This window comes from Tubulanus polymorphus, chromosome 3 (genome assembly GCF_964204645.1).
Source record: "Tubulanus polymorphus chromosome 3, tnTubPoly1.2, whole genome shotgun sequence".
NCBI lineage: Eukaryota > Metazoa > Nemertea > Palaeonemertea > Tubulaniformes > Tubulanidae > Tubulanus > Tubulanus polymorphus.
Window position 1 is genome coordinate 13,480,985 of NC_134027.1, and position 14,825 is coordinate 13,495,809.

The following is a 14,825-nucleotide window of genomic DNA, read 5'->3' on the forward strand; positions in this document are numbered from 1 at the left end:
GGTTTCAAGGAGTTAGTTTAACAATACCTATTTTTCTTTACCAAATTAACCGTGTATTTACTAAGATAAATCATTAGTGTACCGGGGAGTCGTAGGCCTAAACTAAACACGCCGAAGAGATATAGCGGAGAAAAGCTGTTGTGTCGACGAGGTATCAAAATAAAAGAATATATTACATTATTCGGCCGCGGGCTTCAACCTCTATATCAATACCATCAATACTCTATATTTCCTACAGTACATACCGATCATTGTCAAATGCACAAGGTATTTACTAAATAACGGTATATAACACACTCCTATCCGTATGCTGGACTCACACTTAACATTCGGAGTAAGCGTTCGCTGTGGGGGAAAGGAGATCGTTCGCTGTGTCGTTTGAAGTGTTTATCGAGTTTTACACGGCTTTCGGCCTACCGGTACTGAGCTTTACTGTCTCAAACAAACACAGTATAATTGTTGCATTTATTAACGAACTCATTGGATTGAACTTCAAAACAAAATTTACGATATTTAGGAGGGTTGTTATTCAATAGGCCTACAATCAATCTGTCCAGATGTTAGGCCTACGCATATACATAGGCCTACATAGGCTAGTAGCCTCTACTAGGTTAATGCTAAGTTCACTGTAAAGGAGGAATCAGATTTATTAAAATGCATGTTAATTAGTGATTAACTGGTTCCGACTTGCAACGATCAATCACAATTATCAATTTTATTGCAAAAAATGAAGATTTTTTTGAAAATTTCGTCTGAGCAGAAAGCTTTATAAGCCAGACTTTTCATTTGAGTTTTTTCATCATAAATGAACCAGGTATTTCATTAATTCCTATTGACTTAAGCCGGGCGTAGGTCGGCCTTGCGACGGCTTGTGACTCACTGCGACGCCATTCACTACGACCACCATCGACCTACGCTCCCTTTCGACGGGTTGCGACTTTCGGCAACGCCAGTCACAAGGAGTCGCAAGTGTTCTACTTTCTGCGACGCGACACTACTGTCACAACCAACCTACGCGCTCATGCAACTGGCAGAAACTAGTCGCACCAGTCGCTGACAATCGTATCGCAACTGCACCGAAACTTGCGATGCAACGCGAGAATCACATCGCGTCACAAGGCCGACCTACGTCCGGCTTTAAGTTACTGCGGAGCCCCAGAAATATCTTTTTTTTCGTTCAAAAGACCTTTTGCTTGAAAATTCTTTTGTCGGAACAACATTTATTTCGTTCCAACCAATAATATTCTGTTCGATTGAACCAATTTGAAAAAATCGTTAGAACAATGTTGAACAAACTTCTTTTTGTCGAAACGAAAGGTTTTTCGTTCGAACAATCGTTCGATCGAACAGAATCGTTTTAATTTGAACAGAATTTTCTTGTCAGAACATTAAGTTTTTCGTTCGAACAAGTATATTGTAAAAAGTTTTTTCTCCGAACCAAAAGTATTAAGCATTTTGTTCAATCGAACAGAATCGTTTTCATTCAAACATTAGAAATAGGGAAAGTGGGCTTTCATACCAGAGTACGAGAGTACTAGCTCTCATCACCACAAGTAATTTTTTTTCCTTATAAATGGGGGGAATGAACAACATACAGAAAACAATAATGTCAATAAAAATCAATATTATTGCCCGTATTGTAAAAAATACATCGATAAATCTAATAAATCTAAACATGAAAAATCTGCAAATCATATAAAAAATGTAATAGATTTTGAAACTCCAGAAAATTCCAATGAAAGAAAAGAACGATAAGATGATATGAATGTGGATGAAATAAAATGTGAAGTTTGTAATGAATTTATAGTAAAAAGGAATTATAAAAGACATCTCGAATCACAAAAACACCATCAAAATTTGAGTAATAATGTTTTAGGAATAGATTTTTTTGATGATAAACCTCAACAAGTAAAAAACCAGCTTCAAAAACTAAATCTATTTCAAATAAACCTTACATGGAAAATGTTAGAAATTATATTGATTCACTAGAAATAAAAGATACAATTGAAATATTAGAAACATTACGTAGTAAAATTGGTCCTGCAGCTATTATATTTAGATTTTTTAAAGGTACAACAATAGAAGATTATAGTAAATTTAATGAAATAATAGAAAAAATACTAGATTTCATAACAGATGTTGAATATCCAAAGATTAGTATCTCTGGGAAAGTAAGTTTTTTAAAGTCTGAAGAGAAAATGGATTATAATATTCAAACACTCTCTGAAGAAATAATTTCAAAAACGCAAATGAAAGTTAGAAAAAATATTTAATGAATTTAAACGTCATATTGAAGAAAGATATTTTGAGGGTTCTGGTTTAACATTGAATGGGATTATATTTTTAGATTTAAATGTTTATAATACAAAAAGGAATAAAACATCAAAAAGTAAAACAATGTTTAAAAATGACTCAAACTTTACAACAGAAAAGGATATTGAAGCATCAAGTTATATTAAATTACCATTTACAACAAAAGCAGTAATAAATGTTCAAAATGAAGATAATAAATGTTTTCTATGGTCAATTATTAGTTGTTTACACCCAACAGAAGATATGACGCATAGTTTTAGAATAACAAATTACCGGAAATATGAAACATTATATAAAATTGATCAATATCCAGTAACTATAAAAATGATTCCTAAAATAGAAAAAGTTAATAATTTAAAAATAAATATATTTGAATTAATGCAATTACCAAAGACAAAAGGTGAAAATATCAAAGATAATACATTGGAAGCTTTATATTAAACAGAATATTATGATGATGAAAATGCTATAGATTTGTTATATTACAAAAAAGATGAAAATGAACATTATATGTGGTTAAAACAAATTGATTTATTCTTTAGAACAGAAAGTGATCATCATCATAAAATTTATCTATGTAGAAAATGTTTATCTAAATTCATGTCTGAGAATTCATTATTAAAACATAAAGAATTATGTGATAATAAAGATTTTTGTAAATTGATAATGCCAACAGAAAAAGATTATAAATTGAAATTTACTAATCATAAATTTAAGAATATTGTTCCATTTGTAATTTATGGGGATTTTGAATCGTTGAATAAAGAATTAACTGATCAAGATAGAAAAGAAATATATAACAAAAAGCAATTATTGAAATCAATGGATAAAGGAAATGAACTAAATGAAGATATAATTCCCACCATAAGACCCACCAATTATAAATACAATTACAAAAGTTCATCAAAGAGCTGCTGCTTATGGAATTTACATAAAATAAAATTATCCTGAATTATATGAAAGTCGATATATTTCTTTTAGAGGTGAAGATGTAGTTAATAATTTTTGTACCAAAATAATTGAATTAGAAAGTGATTTTGCAGAATTATTAAACAAAATAAAAGAATAGTTATGACAAAAGAAGATGAAATTGATTTTAATTATGCAACTCATTGTTGTTATTGTGAAAAAAACGTTTTTATTCATTTGATAAAAAAGTTAGAGATAATGATCATTTAAATTCAAAATACCGCGGAGCTGCTCATGAAGATTGCAATTTACAAGCTAAGAAAGTTAATTTCGTTCCAATATTATTTCATAATTTATCAGGCTATGATACCCATCTATTTATAAAACAATTATCGGGAAAATTGGGCGCAATTAATCAAGAAATAGAAGATGTAATGCCATGAATGGTGTAAATGTAAGAAAATATGATTTTAAACTATTAGCTAAAACATCTGAAAATTATATTTCATTTCAATTTGGTTGCATTAGATTTTTAGATTCTTATAGATTTCTAGCAAGTTCATTAGATAATTTAGCAAAAAGTTTAGTTGATAATGATTTTGTTATAACTCGATATTATTATCCAAATGAACAAGATTTTAAATTATTGAGATATAAAGGTGCAATTCCTTATTCATTTTATAAAACACACAATGATTTTAATGTAACAGAATTATTAAAAGATCAATTTTATGATCAATTAAAAGAGGAGTATGTGAAAGACGAAGTGTTTAATAGAACATTAAATATTTGGAACAATTTTAAGATGGAAAATCATGGTGAATTAGTTGATTTATATTTAAAATCAGATGTTATGATATTGGCTGACATATTTGAAAAATTTAGAGAAGTTAATTTGAATCATTTTAATGTTGATCCTTGTTATTGCTACTCTAGTCCTGGTTTAACCTGGCAATGTGGTTTAAAATATACAAATGTAGAGTTAGATTTATTAAAAGAACCAGACATGGTTTTATTATTTGAAAAATCAATTAGAGGTGGAATTAGTGGTGTTATGGGAGATAGATATTTTAAAGCAAATGATGAATATAAATTATTATATATTGACGCCATTAATTTATATGGTTGGGCAATGATGCAACCTCAACCTTACAAAAATTTTATATTAACAGAAGTTGAAAATGGTGATAAAACTGATTGGGAAAGCGCAATTGCGAGTTTAAAAGATGAAGCACCAATTGGTTATTTCTTTGTAGTTGATTTAGAATATCCTGATAACATAAAGTTTAAAACAAGAAACTTACCTTATTGCCCAGAACATATAACTGTAGATGATAGTTATTTAAGTGAATACCAGAAGAAAATAAAACCGAAAGATCATGTTTTTACAGAAAAATTAATACTTACTCAAAATAATAAATACAATTATATCGTTCATTATAGAATGTTAAAATTTTATCTAAAACAAGGAATGAAATTAAAGAAAGTACAAAGATATATTGAATTTAATCAATCGAAGTGGTTAGAAAAATATATAGATTTCAATACTCAACAGAGAACAATATCTAAAACAGATTTTGAAAAAGATTTCTTCAAATTAATGAATAATAGTTTTTATGGTAAAACATGCGAAAATATTAGAAATAGAAATGATATTGAAATAGTAAATAATTCTGAAAGATTAAGACATTTAAAATCAAGTCCTAGACATTTAGGAAATAAAAGATTTGAAGATTATTTAACAGCAGTTAAATTAAAAAGAACGTCAATGAAATTTAATCAACCTATATTCATTGGTTCAACTGTTTTAGAAGTATCAAAATTATCAATGTATGATTTTTATTATAATGTTGTACAACCACTTTTTGGGACAAAAGCATATTGAAATATTATATTTTGATTCTGTTACATCTGACACCCCAATATTATTAAAATGTATTGATAAAATATTGATAAGAAGAATTTCAGAAATAATTCCAAAACATAATGAATGTTATATTTCATATGGTGAAAAAGAATTAATACAAATAAATGGTTTAATGGATGTTTGGACAAGAAATGGATGGAAAAAATTAAAGAATATTATTAGGCATAAAACAAATAAGAAAATCTATACAGTTAGAACTAAATTAGGGTTTGTAGATGTTACAGAAGATCATAGTTTAATTAAACGAAATGGCGATGAAATAAAACCAACCGATATAAAAATTGGAGATGAATTATTACATAAAAGATTTTTCCAAAGAATGAATCATATGTCATTCGACGAAATTATTGATAATATTTATAATATAGAACCCGAAACATTAGAAGAAAAAGAATATTTTATCAAAGGATTTTTCATGGGTGATGGTTCAGCAGATGTGTATAATTATGTTTGGGGTAATAAATATTGTTGGTATTTATGCAATCAAGACTTAAAATTATTAGAAGGAATTAAGAAATTCTGTGAAGAAGTTTATTCACATAAAACATTTAGCATCATGGATGTTATGAAATCATCAGCAGTTTATAGAATACTTGTAAATAATCCTAAAGATTTTGCTATAAAATATAATGATGAATTCTATATTCATGCAATAGTGAAAAGTAATACTTCAACAAAAGAAAAGATAGTTCCAGATTATGTATTAAATGCAAAAGATAATTTAAGAAAATGGTTCTTCATTGGATTCTACGCAGCAGATGGTGCTAAAAAATTTTAACTGAAAAAGATTTAACTGAAAAAGTTCAAGATTTATTTGAAATATATAACCCAACAGATTATGTTTATGATTTATCAACTGAAGATGGCACATTCAACTGTGGATTTCCATTAATTTGCTTCAATACGGATGCGTACATACTAAAAATCAAGACAAATGACATAACAAAAGACTTAAAAACATTAAAACATCATTTTGATTTTAGCAATTATCCCAAAGATCATGAACTATTTAGCAATGATAATAAAAAGATTCTGAAATGTTTAAAGATGAATTAGGGGGTGATGAAATTATTGAATTTGTTGGGATAAGAAGTAAAATGTACAGTTACAGAACAAAAGATCATGAAACTAAAAAGTTAAAAGGAATAACAAAACATGTGGTTGATAAACATATAGAATTTCAAGATTATATAAAGTGTTTATATAACTCAATTGTAATGAAACATAAAATGAATTGTTTAAGATCAGAAAATCACGAGATGTACATTAATGAAGTTGAAAAAACTAGTTTGAATCCATTTGATGATAAAAAGGCATATTTTAGATGATGGTATAAAAACATTACCTTATGGTTATTAAAATGGATCAATATCATCAAACTCGAAATCACTATTGGTTTCTTCTTTTTCATTTAATTGTTCTTGTATAATTTGTTTAGGTTCTTCCATTTCATTTTTCTCATTTAAATAAAGTTCTATCTTGTACCATATTTCATCTCGCTCTCTTTGTTTCTTTTTGTTCGTTAATTCATCAAATGGAATTATGATATCGATGTTTAAATAATTTTACAATCTTATTTAAAAAGAATTCATAATTAATTGAATCTGTTATTCTATTATCCACATAATATCTTAATATTTGTTTGAATGTTTCTTTTATATTTTCCATATCTTTTTCTGTTAATTTAGGTTTTTTATAATAATCGTTAAATAATAAATATAAATACATTTTCTTTTCTTGTGTGTTAAATGATATGTTAAATGATGTGTTGATGGAATAATTGTTTTTATCATATCTTTTTTAGTTATTTCACCATTTTTATTTTCTATTATTTTCATTTTTTCAAGCCATTGCTTATATACTGGCGTATGATCTTCCATAGAAAATGTCTTAAATATTTCATTTTATATATTAATTATGATATTTTAATTTTGGTTCTATAAGAATATCTCTAGTTTTTTCATCACCCCATAAATTTTTTTGCTATCCACATTCATTACAAAATATCACAGGACCTTCTTGTCTTAAGTACTCATAAATACATTGTGAGCATTTTTTTCTATCATAGCTTTGTAATTGATCTTCATTAAGCTCTTGGTATTTTCTTACGTTTTCTTTATGTTTTTATTGTTCTATTATGTAGATTTGAATTACTTGTTGTAATAATCAATTTACAATATTTACAATAATATGTTTTTCTTGTTAATTCATTATATTGTTTTTCTAACTTTTCAACTGTTTCTTTATTATCTGGTAACGTTTTCTCATATTCTGTTTCAAATTCATTAGAAATTTTATCTATATGTTCTTTACGAAATTGATGATTCTCCCAAGCTTCTATATTTTCAGGACTAAATTTCATTCGACAAGGCCCACAGAAATGATCTTTTATATTATCCTTATCATAGAATAAGAAAGGTCTTTTCCAAATCATTTCAGGTTCAACTTCAACAGAATTACTATTACTTTCGTTACTATCAACATTAGCCGTTGCGCCATTAATTTTACACTTCTCTGAATGTTTTTTAACATAATTTCTTGAGAATAATTTATTACATTTTTGGGCAGTTTATTTTAGGGTGTTTATAATTTTCATCACGATTTTCATATGTCGAGCCATATTACTTTTTCTTAGAACTTCACCACAAATTTCACATCCTATCTTCTCATTCATTTATTAAGGAAAAATTTTATTAAAATTAATTTTTAGTGATGAGCGGTGATTTCTTTATGTTATAAATAATGGTAGAATTAAAAGAATATAGAATATCTTTTGATTCAAGAAAACTTACAAATTATAAATCTCATAATTTACTAGTACAATTAGATAGAGAATTTAAGAATTGTGTTGATTTAAAATTAGTTAATATAAGTTTATGTAATTCTTTTCATAATATATCGAATAAAAGTCTAGAACATTTAATGTTTTCAATCTTTTACAAAAAAAGGAATAAATGGTTTTTTATATATTTAAAACCAGGATTATATAATTTAGATACATTAGCGCAAGAAATTAATAACTCGAGCTAAATTAGGAAGTGATTCCGGATTTAACATTAATTAGATTTTCAAAAAGTTATAGTTCTAATAAAATAAAGATTAGGTTAGCTCATGATGAACAATTTGAATTTATAGTAAGAAAACCTTTAGCTAAACTGTTAGGAATTAACCCAAATATTGTTACAGTAAACGCAGAAGGTAGATCAAACTTTCACCTTACACACATTTCTATATTTATTGTAATTTAATTAATCCTACAAAAACATTTGAAGCAACTAAAGATACAATTTGTAATTCTAGTATATTAAATATTTTACCATTAAAAATGTTAGACACTTTGGAACGCAAATAAATTATAATTTAGCTGAATGTGATTTTAAACCTTGTATTCCACATTTCAATAATTTCAAATTAGAAATAAGAAATCACAATGGATACTTAATTGATTTGAATAACTTTCCTGTAATTTATGAATTAGTTGTAAGATGTAAAGAGTAATTTTTTTGATATATAAATGTATATAACCGTTGGACCGAGTATATGTTTTGGGTTTGATTTTAAACGTGAGAAAGAAATGAAATTTAACATTACTGATGTAATTATACATATCAAAAATATTGCAATTTCTAATGAAACAACATTTGAGTATGAAACAACAATAGATAAAGAAACTTTAAATGTAGAAAAGATTACTAATTTAATAAGAGAATCTTTAAGATTTTATGAATTAGATGAAGATTTTATCATCGATGATATTAAAAAAATAATAATTGAAATATATACAAATGAAACTAGTAATGAAATAAATGTTGAATTAATCATAAATAAGTTAACTAAATATTTTGAAGATAGTAATTTTTTTGATTAATAAATGAGTGATAATAAGTGGATAATAACTGGATTATATAATGGAGCATTACTATCAGTTGGATTTTATAATGGAGCATTACTATCAGTTGGAACTGTTGGTTATTCAATGGTATTAAAAAAAGTTTATAAAATGGGAAGTGTTAATGTTGATAGATTTGATATCAATGATATTTTAAAATTAACATTATCAGTTACTTTATCTAATTTAACTATTGATTATTTGGAAAAACAAAAATATATTCCTCCTATATAAATGCGTAATTATTTTACTAAATAAATGGCTTCTGCAGTTATAACTATTATAGGATCGCTAATTGTTAACGCTTTAGCATTTACAGGTGGTGGATATTTATTTAAACATATTGATAAAAATGGATCATTAACAGAACAAAAAAGACATAACTTAGCATTAGAGAAATACAATAAAGCAGCAGAAGAATATAGAGAAAAGAGGCAAAACTATATGGATTATATAAACAAGGAATTATATGATCAGAAGATTTCACATAGAGATTTTCAATCAGTTGATGATGCAATGAGTTTATATAACGCGGTAACCAATAAAGAAAATTACATCTATACAAACCTAAATTATCAGATTATTATACCCCAAGTAAAGAACAACAGAAATATGAAATAATATGGATTTTAGGTGAAACTGTTATTGTTATATTTGTGGCGTATAGTATTACTAATTAGTAATTTTTTTGCTAAATAAATGGATGATAAAGTTGATTATATTGATATTATTCCTCATGATATAAATAAAACTAAATTAAAAATATATTTAGAAAAACAAATATTAGAATTTGAAAGTGATTTAAAAGTTAAAAAGAAAAAATATTTAAAAAGTAAAATTATATATTATTTTATTATTAGTGGTTCGGTTACAATTAGTTCTGTAATAACATTTCTAGCAATATTCAGTCCATTAACACCTTTAGCTATATCAATTGGTGTGTTAGGATTAAGTTCAAGTGTATTAACCGGTATAAGTTCAAAATTAAATATAAAAAGTAATAAAGAAAAAATTAAAATTAATGTAAAAGAAATTAATAAATTGAAGAATACACTAGATTATATAATAAGTTTAAATGGTCATATAACAGTTGAAGAACAAGATAAATTATTAAAAGAATTAATAAATTATTAATTTCTTAATTATATAAATGGTAGATAGTTATCCAAAAGCTTTCCAATATAATAAATCAATTAAATATAATATTCCTGCAATAGATTTTAATAAAGATATTACATATAGAAATGAAGTTTTAAATTCATTAATTGATTTATATATTTATGTTACTGAAACTAATTATTTTAATGTTAAGATGGAAAATATATTTCATGTGTATACAATTAATTTTAAAAATTTAAATGAGGCAAAACATTGGTTATTAAAATCTAATATGAAGTATTGGCAGAACCAATTAAATTTTGCTGTTTATTGTGCAACAACAGGATGTGGAATTAGTTGGAATGATCATTTAAATAAACCAACTTTACCATTGATGTTATCACATTTTAGATTTCATACTTATTTTCAAATAAAATTGATATTAGATGAATTAGAATGTCCTTTACCAGGTTCAAAATATTTTAAAGAATTGAATAATAATATTAATTTTTCTAAGTTTTATAAAATATGTAATTAATTTAATATTAATTCAAATAAAGATTTTAGAGCAAAAATCGGAACAATGGGTGGATTAGGAATATTATATACTAAAGAATTTGGAAAAATAATGAAAAATTCAGATATAAGAACACTAAATTAGAATGAATTACCAAAATATTATAATAATATACAACAACAAAATAATAATGGTTGGGTTTATTTCATTTTAGAAAATAGTGAAGGTTTTACTAAAGCTGGTATACAAAGAATAAATCAATCAATTAGAACTTATTTAATTTGTATTTTAGGTGCGCAAGTTGAAACAAGATCACCAATAGTTGGAAATGATAACACTTCATTTGATGCGCAGAAACAATTCAAAGTATTATTTGAAGATTCCATTCATAATGATAAAAATAGATCGATTCCAGAAAACATTGTAAGATATCAAAATTATTTAGATAAATCACATATTAGATTAAATTATTGTATAGGCCCTAATCTATTTATTATTTCTAATGATTTAGTATTAAAGATGGGAAATATAATTGGTTATTATAATCTAATTAAAACTGCAACAATAAATAATTCATTTGGATTGAATGATATAAATAAAAAGATTATTACTGCTCCAAAATTAATGGAAGGTGAAAAAAATAAAAAACATATTCAATCAACAGAAACTAAAACTAATAATATTAAATTAAATAATGATTCTAAACCGGATTATAATACATCAGAAAATGGTGCCGTACGGCACCCACACGGTGATATAAAAACTGATAATATTCAACATGAAATAATTAAACTAAATGATGATAATAAATCCCATGAAAATGCTAAATTAGCTATAACTTGTATAGGAATTGTAATAGGAGGGATATTATATTTTAAATTTTAATTTTTCTATTATATAAATGGCAAAAGTAGATATTCCATTGGATCCTTTAGATGACGCTCCTGGTATAAGAGATGAACAACCACCTGATTTTGATGACACAAGTTTTAATGACGATAATGAAACAGCATATAATTCTAATTTATCAAGACCTGATACTAATGGATTTGTTAGTAAAGCACGTTCAAGATTGGACATAGAAAATGAAAATCCAGGTTTATCAAAAAAAGAATTAGAATATGAAGGATTAACTGATAAATTTAAACCAATATTTAAAAAAATCTGGTTTCAATATAACTAGTAAAGGTATGAATTATTTAGTAAAAGATTTGAAATATTTGAATGGTGATTATTATTGGCATTTGAAAGGTGACTATTATTTTAAGATTTCTTCTAATAAAAGTCTCGATAAAATAATAACAAGACCAACTTTAATTAAATTAGAACAATCTAGAATTGAGAAAAATCATTAATGATGTTATAACTGATGTTACAGAACAAGATATAACTTTAAATAGAATAGAATTTAAACGAAGAAATGATGATTTTTTGAAGATAATTAATGAAAATTTAGAACCAGAAACAATTACTAAAGAAGTTAATAATTCCAAAACTAGTAAACTTAAATCAACCGAAGTTCAAACTGAAAAACTTTTACAAAATGGGTTACTTGATGCAACAGATCAAGAATTAGAAGATTTAAATATATTTTCTGATGAAGCAATTAGAGAAATTTTTAGTATACGAAAGGAAGCTGATAAAATTTCTGAGATAAAATTAGAACGAGATAAAAAAATTCTGTTTTTAGAAGATAAATTAACTGATAAAAATAAAGAAATAGAACAATTAAAGTCTGATATAGATCAAGTAATTGATGAAATAGAATATAGGCAAAAAGAATTACGTTTAGAAAAAGAAAAAGATGATTTAGAATATAACATAGAATTACAAAAGAAGAAATTAAATTGTTATTAAAATCATATGATTATAATATTAATAGATTAAAAGTTATTTTCAAAGATTTGTTGATAAAACCAAATTCTAAAATATCATTAAAAGATAGAATAAAATTATTATTTAAATTAGAAGGAATAACAATTCTTTCAATTCTAACAGCTGTAACTATGTTATTTACAACAATTGGTTTAGCAATATCAAATGCTTTAAAATCTGCACCAAATCCTAATAAACCGGATAAACCCCCGAATGATAATAATTCTATACAAGATAAAGTTAAAGATGGTTTAAAGAAATTAGCAAAATATTTATGGGAACTATCTAAAAAATCTGCTGCAGCATTACCCCGAGTTATTACATTTATATTATATCTGACGCACAATTAAATATTGTAAATTCACAATTAGATAGTATTCAATATTAGAAATATAAAGTTAAAATTAACGATATATAAATGGGCGGTAAAAAAACTTCTAATACTAAAGAACAATATTTAAGAAATTTATATTACAACCCTGAGAGTTCGGTTGCTTATTCTTCTACCAAAAATATATGGCGTCAAGTAAAACAAGATAAATTAGATAAGATAATCCCACAACATTTAGTTAAATATAAAGATATAAATGAATTTATGTTAGAACAACCAACATATACAACACATAAAAAAATTATTAGAAAATATAAAACTCGTAAAACTATGGTAAGTTATGTAGATCAACAATGGCAAGGAGATTTAATTGATATGAAAAATGTTAAGAAAGATAATGATGATTATTGGTGGTTATTGAATATAATTGATATTTTTAGTCGTTATGTATGGAGCTTCCCACTTTATAGAAAAGATGCTGTACAAACATCAAATGTTTTAAGAAAATTTCTTTCGGATGATAAACTAAAACCAGAAAAAATACAATTTGATGATGGAAAAGAATTTGATAATTCACTTGTTCATGAACTCTAATAATCATAATATTAAATACTTTTCAACAAAATCGGATAAAAAAGCAGCAGTTGTTGAACGATTTAATAGAACATTAAGAACAAGAATGTGGAAATATTTTACCGCAAATAATACTTTTAAATGGATTGATGTTTTACCAAAATTGACAGAAGGATATAATAATTCTTATCATTCTTCTATTGATGCTAGAAAACCTGAAAATGCTGAAATTGTTTGGAATAATTTATATGGAGCATTTCTTGTAGATGATTTTGGTGAACCTAGATTTAAAGTTGGTCAAAATGTTAGAATTTCTAAGTATAAAAAGATATTTGACAAGGGATACGATCGAAATTTTACTAGGGAAATATATAAAATAAAAAAGATAATAACAACAAAACCATATGTCTATAAATTAGAAGATTTAAATGGTGAAGAAGTTGATGGCTACTTTTACGAAGAAGAATTAAGTTTAACTACTGAAAATCTAGAACAAGAATATAAAATTGAAAAAGTATTAAAAACAAAAACTGTTAAAAGAAAAAAATATTCTTTAGTAAAATGGGTTGGATGGCCAGATAAATTCAATGAATGGATATTATCAAGTAAAATTAGAAATATATAAATGAATAAGGAATTATTTATATTTGAGCCTCATAATATGTTAATTTCTGGTGTAACAAATTGTGGAAAAACTTATTTTATATTAAATTTATTAGAAACTGTTTATAAAAAACTATTTTGATAATATAGTATTATTTTGTCCAACATATGAATTTAATCAAACTTATGATAGAAATATTACTAGAAATGACAAATTTATTATATTAGATCCTAAAACAGCAAAAGAAAATTTAGATAATTGTATTAAAATAGCAATAGATATTTATAAAGGATCAAATACATTATTCATTATAGATGATTGTGCAAATTTACATGATTCAAAAATTAGAGGGAGTGAGTTATGTTAGATAGACATTTTGGGATAACAACTTGGGTTTTAAATCAAAAATATAATTCAATTGTTAAAGATTCTAGAGAAAACATTAGATTTTTAGTTTTATTCTACAATAAAGATAGAAAATCGATGAAAAATGCACTTGAGGAAAATGATATTATTCCACATGATTTACATAATGAATATATGGATAAATTGAAAAATAATAAAAGATCAAAATTACTATTTAGATAACAACACCCATTTAAATATGAATGTATTTAAATTCAACAGGTTTGTTAATCTATTACATATTTAGTTACATTCTAGTTGAATTCTAGTTATTGGTATTTGAAACAAAAAATCAACTAAAATTCAACAATATTTTAACTAGCTTGTTAATCTAGTATATTTTTAGTTAAATTCTAGTTGAATTCTAGTTATTGGTAGTCGGAA

At 25.3% G+C, this 14,825-nt stretch overlaps 1 protein-coding gene across 6 annotated transcripts in view; it reads left to right on the plus strand.

Moving 5' to 3' along the window:
* LOC141902693 (zinc metalloproteinase nas-30-like) overlaps positions 1–14,825 on the plus strand; it is a 184,423-nt gene that overhangs the window by 142,277 nt on the left and 27,321 nt on the right. The window lies entirely within an intron of this gene.